General features: G+C 44.7%; 2 long non-coding RNA genes across 4 annotated transcripts; both read right to left on the bottom strand.

Annotated features, from left to right (window-relative positions):
• Positions 1-1,271: 1,271 nt before the first annotated feature.
• On the bottom strand, positions 1,272-9,345 carry LOC120441461. 2 transcript variants are annotated; one of them, XR_005614123.1, is made up of 4 exons: positions 9,270-9,345; positions 9,143-9,204; positions 8,504-8,589; positions 1,272-6,527 (listed from the first exon to the last, which is right to left on the bottom strand). It is a non-coding gene; the product is annotated as an uncharacterized LOC120441461 (long non-coding RNA). The 2 variants fall into 2 exon arrangements; XR_005614122.1 differs by having other exon boundaries at positions 9,143-9,337.
• A 5,779-nt stretch (positions 9,346-15,124) lies between these two features.
• LOC116324588 lies at positions 15,125-16,270 on the bottom strand. Of its 2 annotated transcripts, XR_005614121.1 has the most exons (3): positions 16,082-16,270; positions 15,955-16,016; positions 15,125-15,880 (listed from the first exon to the last, which is right to left on the bottom strand). It is a non-coding gene; the product is annotated as an uncharacterized LOC116324588 (long non-coding RNA). The 2 variants fall into 2 exon arrangements; XR_005614120.1 differs by having other exon boundaries at positions 15,955-16,270.
• Between the last annotated feature and the right edge of the window lie 918 nt (positions 16,271-17,188).

Below are 17,188 nucleotides of genomic sequence, written 5' to 3'. Positions count from 1 at the left end.
CACACCTCACCCATTTGAGCGTCAGCCTCTGAGCTGCGTGATCTGTAACACACTGGACTCGGAAAAAGGAGGTTTATTTAGTCCTGCTGCATTGATTTTATTTGTTTACTCTGTGCTCTCAGTATTTTTCTAATGCTTCTCCTTTGAGAAGCCTGTAAAAATACTTCCGGGCCGAGAGTGCAACCCCTTTTTCGCATCTCTCATACACCTTGTCCTTCTTTTAATGCACCTCATGCTTGTAAAATAATGGAGACGGGCCTGAATAAGTTTTTAATAATAAAAACATACGTGGGAAGCACTGCTGTGTCTAATCACACTAGTGCTCTTTGGTGAGACCATAAAACATCCACAGTTAACCGGCAGAGGTGGGCCAAGAAAAGCATCTATTGCAGAGACTCAGTAACAAGATTAAAAAGCTTTCATTAAGTGGCTCATTCACAGAACGTCTACCAAGTTGTTTCAGCTTCTGGTCTTCATGCAGCCAACACACTGACTTGTTTTAATTAAATCAACCAAATGTACTGACTGTTTTTTCAAACTAGTATTATTACTCACGTCAATATAAAAACGTATTACAGGCTTTTCCTCGATTAAAAACCCAGACAGCCCCCTCATTTTCTTTCTTTAGCTCACTTTGTCGTTTGAAAACTTCATTCTCCGTGCATCTGTCCGACTTTGAACAACATGAATTTACCCACAAGCCTTCCAAACAGTCGCAGACCATCTTGTTATTTACCCCCACAGTGTATTAAAATGCCAAGCAAAGGAAATCATAATGAGTTTTTGAATCGCGCTCGCTGACCAAAAGTGGGAGGCTGCAAGTGCAATTTCCATTTTCATTTTCAGAGACTCAGAGAAATGCCTTCTTTGCTATACGCTAATGTGCACTGTGTCATTTGTGTGAGCGTGTGTGTGTGTGCATCTAAGATATTGTTTTACAGTAATTAGACTTTATGCTTGAGCGATTCCTTGTTTTAATTAAACGAAACTCAAACTGAACAAATGTGCCAAAAGTGTATTTTCAAAGGGGGCGAGGGCTGCTGCAGAAATATATATATATATAAAAGGATCTTAGGTATTGATTTGTCTAGAAGTGTTGGAGACAACTCTCCTGGCTATCTATCTGAGGTGGCTTTTGACCCAAACTATGACAGGGTGCGAACCTGCACTGCACACAACAAGCACCGAGCAGCGAGTAATGAGCCGCACGTTGGCTCTGTTTGTGTTCCTGGAAGAAGAATTTTGTTTTTGTTTTTCCCCACACAAGCACACCCACACACACACACACATACACACACACACACACATACACATTCCTGTTTCCCTCTTGTCCCTTTAGATGCTTCTCTTAAGAAAATTGCTCTCGTATGAAAATAGCACGCCATTCCTTTGTTCCTCCAATAAAAGATGTAACAGCTGCTTCTCAGGGAGTGAATTCTAAATGAGGCTTGGCATTGCCCTCCGCTGTCAGATCCAACAATGACCTGGACTACTCCTGCTTCCTGCCTCCCCTCGCCCGCCTCCTCCTTGCCTCTGTCATCCTCCACCTCTCTGCTCTGCTTCCCTCTACTCCTTAAGACGAGCCCCTTGAGCTGGACGTGTTGACAGGGCTTTCTCACTCGGATGCAGCCATAGGGAAGCTGATGTGTCCCAGGCCGCCCAGGAGCATCACGGCATGTGATGGCACCTCAGCCTCTGCTCTTAACAGAAATCACCAGAGCAGCCTGATGTGCAAGAGGAAATTAGGAAAAGAAGAGGAAGCTCCTCAAAGAGTTGCCAAACAATTGTTGTTGCAGAGCTGATGAGTTGTGATGTGTTTGTGCTGCAGCGCTGGGATTAAGGCTGAGGTCCTTAGTGTGGAAGTTGCTGCTGCTGCTGCTTGTGATTGAGGCTGTCAGCCTTGAATGCCACAGATCAGCACCAGGTGACACCGGGGGGACATGGCAGAGCCCAAATCCCAAACATGCAGCCTCTTGAACCTTGCTGCCTGTACGGTTCGAAAACAATTCTCATGCTGAATGAATGATTCATCCTCTAAAAACATGTGATTGTCAAAGGAGGTTGAGGGAGGGAAAAAAAAATGTGTTTTGTGAGGTTTATCATGCTGATAAAGCCTCGCAAGCCTCACAGCAGCGTGAGGATATGATTACCGAACGACTGCGTCACACATTTCTGAGAATGCAATGTGAGAAAGGGAAGATATGGAGCAAAGGAGGGAAAGCGGTCGAGTAAAACAGCGAAGATGTGACAGAATCAGGAGATTTGTGAAAAGGGTAGAAATCAGGCTGTGAGGAGATATTTAGGCCATGCTGGGTTTTTTTTTTTTTAAACTGCTTACACAATATGCAGTTTGTCTGCTACTTTGGATGTCCAGCTGCTGCTCTTCTCCCGGGTAAAGCAACTCCAATGAAATTATGCTGCGACTCCTTATGCAGAACATGCTATTATTCTCCCAAAGCAACAATCTGATCATTCAGCATCCCTTACCAGCAGGCTTGCAAATCCCATGGTCTTTGTAGTATTTTCCTGGATTTTGTAGCAAATTGGGCTGAGGGATTGAATCAGCTTAACCTTTCACCAGTAATCATAGGTGATTATGAGCATTTGGACATCCTGTTATTCGGCATTACAGAGACGGGTGGCCGGCTCGGCAGTAATTACACTGCAGAGGGCTACCTGACTTATATGGTAGATTTTTGTCCCACGCAATTTTCGATTCAATAGGTAAAAGGTTCCGCTGGACTGCAATAAAAAGGAATCCACCTGGCTTATTTACAACAAGCCGGCTCCATTTTTATATTAATAACAGTGTAGCAGAATCAATAAAACCTCTTTCCCTTTGGAAGATATGTTTTATTGGAAGCATTCGTCCAACTAGGCTGAGCGTTACTTTTTCCTTGTTCCAACCTAGCAGATGGATTCTCTAAAAATTTCAACGAGCAGATTTTTTTTCCATCTTTGTTTCCTTGACAACACATCTAAACAAGGAGTGGTCTCCCAGACAACAGGTCTGAAAGTACTGCAAATATCCCAGAGTGTGTGTGAGGTGAGAAAAACGGGGAGAGGTTGTTGTGTTTTTTTTCCATTCCTGCTGCGCGGCCGTGGATGTGTGCGCTGATTGATCTATTTACTGAGCTGTACATACATTACACACGCTTGCAGTCTACGGCAGGCGTGCGTAATGTATGGAGATGCAATACAATAATATGATTATCTGTTTAGTCAAGGCGCTGCTTGCTCCAAATTGTTAACTGCGATTCCTTCCAAGGAGAGAAACGTGGCAGAGCTTGCCAGCTGGATTCTTTTCATCGCCAAAACAATACTCTCTGTGTGAAGCAGATAGTATTTTTTGTTGGATATGCCCTGGAATATGTTTCCTTCACAGAGAACGCACATCCCTATCTCAGATCCACTCAACAGGGCCAACAATTCATCCCTGCGTCTGTTATTGACCCATCCTCTCTCCTGCAGATGACTGCATCAGCCGACAGGGTCTCTTTGTTTTGCTGAAAATTTCTTCATCTCCTCCTGCTCACTCTACTGTATCAGTAGTTATTACACAGGACTGTTACTATGGCAGTGGGGGAAAATGCTATTAAAGGGCTTATTGTGAGTATTGTTTGCATTGAGGCATCGTTTCATCTTGGCAGACTTGTGCGCGAGCCTATCAAGCCATCTGCCAGGAAGAGGCATCAGTATAGAGGGCGAGTGTCTTTGCACTTTCATTAAGAGGACAGGGGACCTAGATGGATCAAGCTATTTGTGGCCTTGGAGCGTTAACACTACATTATCAAGGACGTAAAAAAAATATAGCATCCAAAATGGATGGAAATAATCAAAGCAAGGCTCAAGGACCTTGATATCACTGAGGGAAGTGTTTCTACTGAAAGCAGAATTAATTTCATTGATTTATTCATTCAGCAAGAAAGAACTGTTCTTTATTTAGGCATGCTAAAATACATCCCACGTATGAAGGAAGAACCTTGCTCTCCCAGCAGAGTACAGACTAGTGGAAGCTGAGCCCCTGTTGTACTGCCTTCCTGTAGAGCTTCCTCTGTCAGTATGGATTAGAGAAGTGAGCTGGAAAACTTCAGAAACAGAACAACACCTCCCAATTCTGCTCCAAAAACTGCTTGCATCACATACAACAGACGGCTATTTTCAATATTAGTAATGCATATTTAATGATTGCCACGGTGCCCAATGGTACGGGAACTGAGAGGCAAAATTTCATCAAAAAGAAGCCAAGAAATATTCCAAATTAAATATTCCATTCAGAAGGAATATTGGTTTATGTTAAGCTTGTTATCAGTCAATATTTCGTGTTGCGTGTTTAACGGACATTATGATGTTGTGCGGTCCAGATGGAAATATTTAAACAGTTGGGAACATTTTGCAACAGTAAAGATGGTGGTAGAAGTACAAACATCCAGGAGAAAAAGCTTCAAACCCTTTTTTGTGGGCAAACTCAGCAAACTTTTAAGCATTTTTGTTCTCAGATTCAACTGGATATTGAGCATGTAGCCCAAATATGCAGTAATGCAACAGCTATTCTTCCTGGGGTCACAAATCTTTAAAACGTGACAGTGCACTATAAAACACACACAACATCATCACACAATAACACACATGCAGGCAACAAAAACAGCTTCTTGCAACACAAATTTTGCCCCATATCAGGCTTATGCTCATTGATAACAAAACATTTACATAAAATTTACATTCCTTCAAACCAATGTATAAAACTGCTCTTTTAACTAAACTGCTTCTTGCTAAGGAGGATAATATAAATTATTCCCTGTCTGTTAGAATATTAATGTCCAGCTACACTGAAATACTAGTTTTATAAAAAAATAATTCAAATCTTTGTAACAATAATATTTCTGAAAAATACAAGTAAAGGGTAAAGTCATGAATGTTTTGCTGTTAACCAGTTAAGACATGAATGCATTGTTACAAGATTTGTTAGTTTCTTAATCTGGTCCATTGTACCACTGGACAATAATTAAGATGAGACAAGAGCAATGCCTGGATTAACTGCTTGATCAATTTTGGTGACAAAAACATTTGCATATCTTTTACCTACAGAGATACCATTTCATGTTTTAACAACTTTTAACAACAATTTCATTAGTATGTTCTGTCCAGGATAGTTTACTCTCTAAAATTACACCTGGAAACTTGGTCTCATGGACTTGATCAACAGGCACATTAGTGGAAACCTTACAAATCAGATTTTTTCTAATAGCCTGGTTAGAACCAAATGTCATGCTATTTGTCTGAGACACATTAGAAATTAATTTATTGTTCTTTATACATTTATACTGATTGTAACTCAGAATATAGAGCTACATTTAACTCTTTTCATTATTAGCTGCCATACATATTACTGAATCATCTGCATACATAGAAATAGTAGCCTTATTAATGATGAGTAGCATGCCATTTTTAAAGATAGTATAAAACAATGGTCCAAGGTGACTTGCATCCAGACGGTTTCAGCTAGGAGTCAATTCAACTTTGAGTTGATTACATCTACAGATGGGAATCGATAAGAATTTAGTGATTCCGTTTACATTATCGATATCACTTATCAATTTGATTCCTTTTTGATTCTCTTATTGATACAGAAGCATGTCAGGTTTTGGCAGATGGTCACCGATTTGTGTGCTTTCTTGAATTCATGACCAAGGAGATTTAGAGTGAGCTCACAAATTAACTACCACAAGTTTAAGTTTAATTTAATCATCAATTTAATTTCCAGATTGATTGCAAATCAATTAAAATATAAGAAACAAAGAAATAAATGAGAAGAATTTGTTCTGATTAGTGTTATCAGTAACCTTTGTTAGCCATTTGTAGCACTTGTTAGAAGACTTTAGATAAACCCACGGTATCCAGTGGAACCTCTCTGAGTGGTCCCAGCAGGGAGCCGAACACAACTGTGAAACCACATGTTTCACAAAGTTTTATTAATAAGTTTTGAGCTTCTCCCTCTCTGTATGAGAAATGAATTATCAATGTTACGCTTTCAAATTGTGCCAGAAATCCAGTGTGGCAGAATACAGTTGTTTGTGGAAGGCGTACTAAAGAAGGCACTTCAGCATTCACTAAATATTCATATGGTCGAACTAGTACAGGTGGTAATCTGAGCAGAGAAATATCTGTGACCACTACATCTGTCAGTTCACTTTGCCGTGCATCTGGCCTGTGTTGTACCAAAGCCAGTTTCTCTAAATAAAGACAGACTTTTCGCATCCCCAGCTCCCACCCTCTGTTCTGCACACAACACTTTCCCTCACCATTGCCAAGCAGCCCAAATTAAATCAGGCTTAAATAAGATATATCTCTATCTCTGTATGCAAGTTCAGACTGATCCTCACAGCAGCGCTCTGACATTTCTCTCAGGCCGTGGGATGCCTCTGAAGGATTACCTCAGTGGGAGTGGGCTGCATTAGCTAGCCCATGACGACTCACTCTATTGATAGCCGTGGCAGGTACACCTCAGCAAGGAGCCCTTGTGCGGCCTGTGGAGAGAAATGAAATGAGTATAAATTGTGGGTGTCAATTCCAAAGGGGAAAGCTGGTCATCTGTAAAAGAAAAAGATGTATGAGCACATAAAGAAGGGTAATTCCACTGTTCTGCCAAGAGAGGACGTGGAGGAGATGACATTCCCTCCTTTGGCCTGTGACAGGGCATCAGAGTTTCTTCTACTCTCCTTCAGACTGCTTCTTTTTCCCCCAACTTCTTCTTTCTTATTTGCTCTTTGACTTTCTGTCACAGTCACAAATATCCAAACTTTAGCGTCGGACAAGCCGCCACACACACACACACAAACAACGAACGGACGCACACCCTGGTATCGATTTAGGTTCTGATTCGTGCGTCGCCGGGCTGTTGTTTCTCCGTGTTAGAAAGTGAAGGGAGCCATGACCCAACTATCAATCACAAGTAAGACAAAAGCAACACCTTCTTCGTCAACGGGCGCGCGCGCAATTTGTCAGGCGATGCATCGCATACTCAAGGTCGCATCAAACTGACAGCTGTGCCAGAGCAAATGTTGAACACCTTTTGATGCAGCCTTTACAAATTAGTTTAATGAGGAATTGATTTTCACTCCTCCTCTTCTTCTTTTTCTTTTTTCTTTGTGAACGAGCCAGGCTGTCCCTCAGGCCCCGTAACAGCAGGCGGTTCAGCTCTGCGGGAGCAACAATCAGGCAGAGAAGGAGAGCTGCCCGCCATGCGAACAGGCAGCAAGAAGCAGCTCACTGGAAGAAAGGAGTCACAGGCGGGGCCATTCAGATGCACGCAATGACGGCCACAACCTGCCTCTTTGACAACCACACCAGGCTGCTGGGCTCGAATGGATAGATACCTCCCCGCACGCCCACCCCCCTCCATCGTAATGCTAATGCATTGTAGCCTAATGTTGTGGAAACAGATGGAGCTCAGTCATCAGGGTTGAATGAAACAGCAGACAGAGAGGTGGAAAACATGCTTCGGAGTGTGAGTGATCTCATCAAAACAACAGAGGGATCAAATACATCAGGTCTGCTGCTTTTAAGTTTGGCTGCCTGGACGGGCAGAGTAATGAATTAAACATGGGCGAGGTCTGAAGTAACATGGCTGCCCACCAAGAGGGAGGTTTGGAATTTCTAAGCTAAACATTTATTCACAACCAGCGCGGTGAATACAAAATATTGTTTAAAGGAGAAGAGCGTCTCTGACAGGAATGGTGAAATACAATTGATGGATCGCGGCGTTATTGATTGGCTAAACACGGGGATTTATCCACCACTGACTGAAATGCGTATGAATAATCGGCATCATCGTTTCTATTCCGCGGGCTAGCAGAATGAGGAAAAACTGCCAGCCTCAGAGGACGTCATCCTGGCTAAAGAATGCCTTTGGCCTTCTTCCCCTTTCATAATAACTCACAGAGGATGGTCAAGTCTTTGTAAATGGGTTAATGAAATCCTAGACTTTACCCAGCTGAGGAAGAAGATATTGATCCCGCTGTGGGGAGGAAATTCTATACCACTGTGCCAGTTCAGATTAATCATAGGACCCAGTGTATGACAACGCTTTTGCATAATGGCGGCGATCACACCCTCTGTGAGAGGAGTTTGGAATAGCAATCACTGAATGATTATGTGGCAGCACGAGGTGGAAATAAAGTAAATACTCTTCAGTTTTAAAAAAAAAGACAACGCCACCCTGGGAATTTCACCCAGAGAATACTGGAAGTAACACTAAATAACCAAAAAGGCAGTCAGGTTTGTTATACTCAATACAGAGACGAGGTTCGATGATAAAATAAATTGACAATTTATTAATTAAAACAACGTTTAAAAGCACAGTCATAAATATCAGTGTATAAGTATGCTAAAAAAGGTATTCAGAGCTGAGGCTTACCAGTGGAGGGCAGGGATGCCACACACAAACTCAAAAAAAGAAGAAAATACACCAAGACACAAGTGCAGCACACTATCACACACTCACACTATAAATTAAACAAGGCAGGTGTGTACACTCAGAGGATCCCACCACCAAGGCACCCTGGTCTCCTCCACGTCGGCACTCCGCATCTGAATAAAAGAAACAAAGAAAATTTAATATATTACAACAAAACTAATATGCAGCGCTGGGGATAACCCAACTGCAGGACCACACTGGTGATCTACAGCTAGAAAAAGGGCCTCCCACCAGTGGCGTAACAAAAATCCAAACTACAAATCAAACAACAGTAAAACAACATACAATCTGGGTAAAACTCTAAAATATGGAGCAAACGGAATCGCCAGATTGCTCCAACTTGCCGCCTGCACGGCTATAAGTTAATTATCCAGTCAGTCAATCAGTATGCGGCGCCAGCCGACCCGCGTGGCATGCATATGGCCGTTGTTCACGCCGACGTCCACTTTAAAGGCTGGCAGCAGCAAAGAAACTTCGCAGCGGAACAGACAGTAAAAATAAAGTAAAACAAAGCAAAGCATCACAGCAAAGCAAAGCAAAGCAGCAGCACTTCAGTTCACGTAGCTTGGCGCAAAACTCAGGCCCACACTTCCTGCAAAGCATAATAAATAATTACTATAAAAGAACAACAGAAGGCAGAGAGCGTAACAGAAGTTGATTACATACCAAGTAAGCCGTGTCATAAAACGTAAGCAGAATGGCTCAGAGGAGGCTTCTACAGCTACGACCTACAAACAATAGCTGTTTACCATCAAGCAAAGTAATATATACACTACAATGAGTAAACACCTACCAGCTGCGATGGAGGCTTCGGAAAAGTAACCCGCAACTAAGCTCAGCAACACCAACAGGAAGTCAGGTGACCAAAAGGAGGTCACAGGTAAGCGATCCAGGGACACTCAAATGGCCACTATTTATACTAGCGCCCCTAATGCGCCAGGCTGAAAGTGGGTTGGACCGAGGGATAACATTCATCCTGCCACAATCTACCCCTCCTTTTTGCATCGTCGCCCGACGATGGATTACAAAGACACCCAGGTTAATCCCAAGGCCTAAAAAATGCGGAGACAGTATGTATTCTAAGCTCAGAAATAGAGTTTGCAGCCCCTTGTGCCACCTCCCTGTTGGTCTTGGGAGATGATGGATGTTTGAATGCTGGCGGCCGTGGACCGTGCGGTTCTTCGCACAACAATATGTCTTGTATCAGAGCTCGTAGTGGGAACAGGAAGAAAGCTAGATGGAACTGGTGCTGCACTCGGAGTAACTGTACAAGTGGCTGGAACATCGGAAGTTCGATCTTCTGGCGGGAGCAACAACTCAGAGCTACTTGGAATCACTGCCACTGGGCTGTAAGATGGTGAAACATTTACTTGAGGAGCTCCTATGCTCAGGAATAACAGGTCACTGTCACTTGATGAGTCATGTTCTGGCTCTGCGGATGATATTTCTGGTCCATGTGGGCTACCGCACGGAGCAGGCCCTTCTGATGGTGTAGGTGCCATTACCACAGCCTTCAGCAAGGTACGATGAACATGCTTCACACTGCTAGGATCATCTGCAGGTGCAATGGTATATACTGCCCCACCTCCTTTAGGTGCCTTCAGGATTCTATATACCGCTGGTTTCCATCGATCTTGGATTTTACATCTCCCTCTTCCACTCAAATCGCGCAGGAACACCAACTGCCCGTCGTTCAATGGCGCCTCTTTCACATTTTTATCATGGTGCCTCTTTCTGCGGTCGGCAGCCAATTGCAGTCGTTCCTTGGCTCCTTCATGTACAACCTGTAGCCGGGCTTGATGCTCCTGAATCCACTCGTGCACATCTCCATTGATGGGGTCCGTACTCTGCCCAACAGAAAGTCCACTGGCAACCTGGGTTCTTGCCCAAACATCAATAAGAATGGAGTTCCCCAGTAGCCTGATGGGGAGTGGTGTTATAACAGTAGAGTAACTGGGGCAAACATACATTCCAGTCTCTTTTTCTGGATACTGGCAGGGTCCGCAACAAATTGTGCAAAGTCCTATTAAAACGTTCGCACTGACCATTTCCAGCCGGATGATAAGGAGTAGTATGGGACTTCTCAATACCATAAAACTTGCAGAGCTGCTGGATCAGGGAGCTTTCAAAGTTACGACCCTGATCGGAATGAATACGGGCAGGCACACCAAACTTCGAAAACCACTCAGTTACAAGAACCTGGGCCACTGTAGCAGCACATTGGTCACGAGTGGGGACAGCCAATGTATACTTGCTGAAAACATCAGTCATTACCAAGACGTTCTCCAGCCCATTCCGGGTGGGTTCAAGCAGGGTGTAATCAATGGCCAAGATTTCATTTGGTCGAGAAGCCAACAAATGTCCCATGAAACTTTGAGCTGCTGGTTGGGTGTCTTTTGCAACTTGGCAACGTTCACATCTCTGACACCAGCGAGCTACCTCAGCAGACATACCTGGCCAGTAGCACCGTGAGCGAAGAAGTGCTAGGGTCCTTTCCACACCTTGATGGCCGTGCTCCTGATGAACATGAGTCAGCACCTGCTCAATTAGTGCACTCGGCAGCAAAAGCTGAAGTACCACCTCAGCACCGTCAGGGCGATGAACCTGACGATACAGAACTCCATCCCTTTCAATCAGACGATCCCATTGTCGTAGCAGCACCAGAGCAGGTGGGGCAAGCTGCTGCCGCTCCTCAAAGCTGGGTCGCTGCTTCCGTCTCCAGAACACCAAGATCTCTTTTATCACTGGGTCGACCTGTTGGAGGGTATGAAGATCAGGAGTAGTGAGATGGGGCAAAACTGTAATGGCAGCTTGTGATACCTCAGCTGGTCCCAGCCGCAAGGCTTGTTGAAGAGGTTCGGGCAAGGCTGTACCAGGAACCATGGCTTTAATTTCCTGAGGATCGGGTGGATGCTGGCGAGATAAAGCGTCTGCATTCTTATTACTCCTTCCTGACCTGTACTTTAAGTCGAAGTCAAAGCGAAGCGAGCTGAGCTGCCCAGCGCTGTTCAGTAGCCCCAAGTTTAGCAGAAGACAAGTGACTAAGAGGATTGTTGTCGGTGTAAACAATACACTTGTGGCCCAACAAGTACTCTCTAAACTTCTCAGTCATGGCCCACTTAAGTGCCAAAAACTCCAGCTTCATTGAGCTATAATTTAGCATATTGCGCTCAGTAGGCCTCAAACCCCGACTGGCATAGGCTATTGGCCTCACCTTACCTCCCTGCTCCTGGGAGAGCACTGCCCCTAGGCCGCCATGGCTGGCATCCACTTCTAAAATAAAAGGCAAAGAGAAATCTGCATAAGCAAGCACTGGTGCTGTTGTCAGTTTAGTCTTTAATGCCTCAAAACTTTGAGCACACTCTGAAGTCCAGTTCTCCGCTACACCATGCTCTGACCTCTTCTTTGATTTTCTGCCTCCCCACTCTGCCACCAGTCTATGCAGAGGTGCCGCCAACTTAGCAAAACCCCTCTGAAACGGCGATAATAGCTGGCAAACCCAAGAAAGGAGCGTAGTTCCGAAACAGTCTTAGGAGGCTGCCAGTTAGCCACCACTTCCACCTTGCTAGGGTCGGTGGAGACGCCCTGATCGGAGATGACGTGGCCCAAGTAGCGAACCTCCCGCTGGAAAAAGGCACATTTGGCAAGCTTTGCTTTCAAGCCCTCCTGCTGAAGCCGACCCAGCACCACATCCAGCCGCTCAAGATGTTGCTGTACTGTTGATGAGAAGATTACAATGTCATCAAGATAGAGAAGCAGAGACTGGCACTGTTGATCACCGAAAAGGCGTTGCATTAGTCTCTGGAAGGTGCTAGGGGCATTACAGAGCCCAAATGGCATTCGGTTCCACTCAAATAAGCCGAAAGGAGTACAGAAGGCAGTCTTGGGCTTATCCTCTTCCGTAACTGGGACCTGATTGTAGCCACTTGCTAAATCCATGGTGGAAAACCAACGGGCACCAGTCAGCGCATCTAGGGATTCTTCAATGCGCGGCAGGGGAATGCATCTTTCCTTGTCTTGTTGTTCAATTGCCGATAATCAACACACATGCGGGGGCTGCCATCCTTTTTCTTAACGAGCACGATGGGAGAAGCATAGGGGCTGCTACTCTCTCTAATCACCTTGGCCCCTAGTAACTGATTAATATGCTCTTTCACAACCTCATACTCTGAAGGGGATGCGCCTATAACGCTGCCATGCGGGGATATCATCTAAGAGCGGAATGTCATGGGAGATCAAGTTAGTGCAACCCAAATCAGTGTCATGAGCAGAAAAGACAGAGCTGTATTTGTTAAGGAGAGACCTCACCTGTCCCTGTTCCTCTGCTGACAGTTTAGACAAATCAATTCCTTCCATCTGATCCTGCACAGTAGGAGTGGCAGTGTGAGATGCCATTGTGGCTATGTTAGGGGGTATTTCTGTCACACCAGCAGGCAAACTGACCACATGAACATCTTCCAGGGTCCCTATAACGGTCCTGGGATGAAGCAAGACTGCCGTGGTCCCTACATTAACAACTGGTATGTATGCAGTACCTCTAACCACTCGAACCAATGCAGGGGACGCTAAAAGTCCAGCAGGCAAGTTAACATCATTAGGTTCAAATAACACGGTGGCACCTGAATATTGCTCAGAACAGGTGGCGGCCACTATTTTCATTACACCACCCGAATGCAACATGCTCGCTTACCTCTCACTCTCACATGGCCAGACAAATCCAGTGGGGCTCTTATACTAACATCATGGCACTTTTGCAGCGCATGCACAAGGTTTAGGGGCCTCTGTGACAGAGCCCAAACTAAACAATGCTTCACCATGTTGCCCAAAAAGCTCGTGGTAACACTTCCGAATGACATTCATCCCCAATACACCCGGAACCGTGGAAGGTCCTGCACCTGGAGGATCTTTAACGATCAACACGCCACACTGTGGAAGAAACTTATCACAGAGCTCTACACTTAGCTCGATATAGCCAAGGTAGGGAATGGACAAACCATTAGCCGCTTTAAGCTGCAACCAATGACAAGCTTGAGACGCTCTTGACCCCAGGACTCAAAATGCTGGCGGAAAAAGCTTTCAGTAATGGTAGAGACCATGGACCCCGTATCAACCAAACAAGGTACCTTTATATCGCCCATGTCCACATCTATATGCGGACAGGATGAAATTAATTTGGAGACTGCCTCTGGACCATTAGAAACAACCCTTGAGCCAATAGACACCCCACCCGAACTGTGGCTCGGCAATACGGAGGGTGCTAGTTTTCCAAGCCGTATTTAAAGGAGAGTGCCTGCGATTATGCAGAGGAGCCTGCGAAGGAGGCCGGGAACGAGGAACACGTTCCCCATCACACTCCCGAGCAAAATGTCCAGGTTGCTGACAACGTCGGCATATAATGGAATCGCTCCGTCCTGAGCGAGACATTCGATGGGGGCCCTGCATTGAGCAATGCTCTGAGTGAGCTGATTAAGTTGCTCCTGCTGGCGCTTTAACAATTCCTTCATCTCACTCATCTCAGACAAATGGGTGGGCTGGGCTATTCCTGAAGGACCGCTATGGACCCCATACTGAATCCCATAGACAGAAGGAACAGAACTGCTTCTATGTCTAACGCCACTAGGCAACCCTTCACGTTCCCACCTAATAGCTTCCCCTCTAATCTCCAGCAATGTCAGTGTTGGCTGCCTCCTTACTAGCTGCTTTAACTCCCGCCGCAAGGTACTGTCTAAGACCTGTTCAACAAATTGATCTCTTAATAAAACATCAGCATTGGGCATGCCACTGGGGGCACTTGATTTAACTTTTTCCATAAGACCCAAGAGAGCGAGAGAAAACTCTTGCAGTGTCTCACCTTCCTGCTGTTTTCTAGAGAAGAAAGCTTCCTGCAATGCTACATAGGAGTCTGAACAGCCATAAAGTTCTTGCAATATAGCGATTATCTTAGCGGGATCCGACCTCTCTGCACTAGGGCGATATTTGATCTCCTCACGTGCTTCCCTTCCAGGTGGTCAAACAGGAAAAATGCTTTATCAGCCAAAGACAAATGACGTGCTCTAGCACAAGCTTCTATTTCCTCCAACCATTCATTCAACCCTATACCTGATTTTCCTCTAAACATAGGGCATTTTCTGTCACGGGGCACAAAAACTAGTCTCTCTGCTACAGAGACACCAGCAGTTGGGGGGTTAACAGATGATGCAGTCGAAGTAGAAGGTGTAGCACTAGTACCTGACCCAACAGCCCTCTCCTGACGCAGCCTCTCATTGTCTGCTTTCAGCTGCACGATCAAGTCCCTGAGTTCCTGTAACTCTTCCTCCATCTCTGTAACACAGCTGTGGAATCCCACACCAAAGTAGCTGCTGCTTTGCTTTTATCCTGTACAAAATAAAATTTAAAAAACAGTTTACGTTACACCAGATAATAAAAAAATTAAAAAGGAACACACGTCTCTGTTTTTAAAGAGTATATCCTGTCGACAACGCCAAGTTTGTGGCAGCACGAGGTGGAAATAAAGTAAATACTCTTCAGTTTTAAAAAAAAAGACAACGCCACCCTGGGAATTTCACCCAGAGAATACTGGAAGTAACACTAAATAACCAAAAAGGCAGTCAGGTTTGTTATACTCAATACAGAGACGAGGTTCGATGATAAAATAAATTGACAATTTATTAATTAAAACAACGTTTAAAAGCACAGTCATAAATATCAGTGTATAAGTATGCTAAAAAAGGTATTCAGAGCTGAGGCTTACCAGTGGAGGGCAGGGATGCCACACACAAACTCAAAAAAAGAAGAAAATACACCAAGACACAAGTGCAGCACACTATCACACACTCACACTATAAATTAAACAAGGCAGGTGTGTACACTCAGAGGATCCCACCACCAAGGCACCCTGGTCTCCTCCACGTCGGCACTCCGCATCTGAATAAAAGAAACAAAGAAAATTTAATATATTACAACAAAACTAATATGCAGCGCTGGGGGATAACCCAACTGCAGGACCACACTGGTGATCTACAGCTAGAAAAAGGGCCTCCCACCAGTGGCGTAACAAAAATCCAAACTACAAATCAAACAACAGTAAAACAACATACAATCTGGGTAAAACTCTAAAATATGGAGCAAACGGAATCGCCGTATTGCTCCAACTTGCCGTCTGCACGGCTATAAGTTAATTATCCAGTCAGTCAATCAGTATGCGCGCCAGCCGACCCGCGTGGCATGCATATGGCCGTTGTTCACGCCGACGTCCACTTTAAAGGCTGGCAGCAGCAAAGAAACTTCGCAGCCGGAACAGACAGTAAAAATAAAGTAAAACAAAGCAAAGCATCACAGCAAAGCAAAGCAAAGCAGCAGCACTTCAGTTCACGTAGCTTGGCGCAAAACTCAGGCCCACACTTCCTGCAAAGCATAATAAATAATTACTATAAAAGAACAACAGAAGGCAGAGAGCGTAACAGAAGTTGATTACATACCAAGTAAGCCGTGTCATAAAACGTAAGCAGAATGGCTCAGAGGAGGCTTCTACAGCTACGACCTACAAACAATAGCTGTTTACCATCAAGCAAAGTAATATATACACTACAATGAGTAAACACCTACCAGCTGCGATGGAGGCTTCGGAAAAGTAACCCGCAACTAAGCTCAGCAACACCAACAGGAAGTCAGGTGACCAAAAAGGAGGTCACAGGTAAGCGATCCAGGGACACTCAAATGGCCACTATTTATACTAGCGCCCCCTAATGCGCCAGGCTGAAAGTGGGTTGGACCGAGGGATAACATTCATCCTGCCACAATTACTCAAAGTCAGAAAAGAAAAAGGAGCAACAAATATAAATGAAGATGAGTTAAGCGGTCAATTCAAAGAAGAAAAATCTAATCAAACTATTCGAAAAGTTTCTCAGCTGTATTTGACCTCACTGTTTGTCTGGTGAATAATGGGCAATCCACATCAGTGGCGGTTGGGATAAAGTGCGACGTGTTCCTGTGTAACGGGCTGACCGGCTTGATTATTTTCATTCTGTGAAAATCACACTTTTTTCTTTGTGACAAACGTCTTTGATTGACCCGCCAGCTTCACAGGGTCATCTAGCAAATGAGTGGCTTGCAACATCCACACTAGACAATCTGCCTCAACTGAAGGAAGGAGAAAGAATAAATACTCATATTTGTTTCATTATAAAACGTCCCTGAACAGCGATGACTGGCACGCCTTCAGAACCTGAACAACTCGAGGTGCGGATCTGTCAGCAGCGATCCACAATAAGCCCTCCCGCCAGAATAAGCGGGATTGGAGCAACTAGAAGTCCAGCTGGGGTGGATGTCTTCGCTGTGACATTGTAGACTATGACAGGCTTCTGTTCTTGTGCAGACAGGGAGAATTTATGGAAATGGAAGCAGAGTGTTGAGACGGATGGTAGCTGATCATTGTCTGCCCCGTGCAGCAATCAGGTGAAACCCTGCAGGGCTGAATTTAAAGCAAATGTGCCCTATAAATCTCCAGGTTTCCCTGGGCCGCCTAATGAAAACTAATAGACAGACTGTGAAAGGAGCCATCCATCCTCCTTGTTTCCCCGCCCAGTAACGGGATACTTTCCTCTCGGTTGTGAGGTAAAACTATAAAGTGTTTACATGCCAGCTTCTCAAGGGGAAGTCAAGTTAAAAGTAAACACGCTTGGGCTAAAATGATTTTTTTAAACTATATTTGCC

The sequence above is a fragment of the Oreochromis aureus genome, linkage group 2 (assembly GCF_013358895.1).
Source record: "Oreochromis aureus strain Israel breed Guangdong linkage group 2, ZZ_aureus, whole genome shotgun sequence".
Taxonomy (NCBI): domain Eukaryota; kingdom Metazoa; phylum Chordata; class Actinopteri; order Cichliformes; family Cichlidae; genus Oreochromis; species Oreochromis aureus.
Note: the sequence above shows the minus strand (reverse complement) of the source record. Positions and strands in the feature narration are given on the sequence as shown.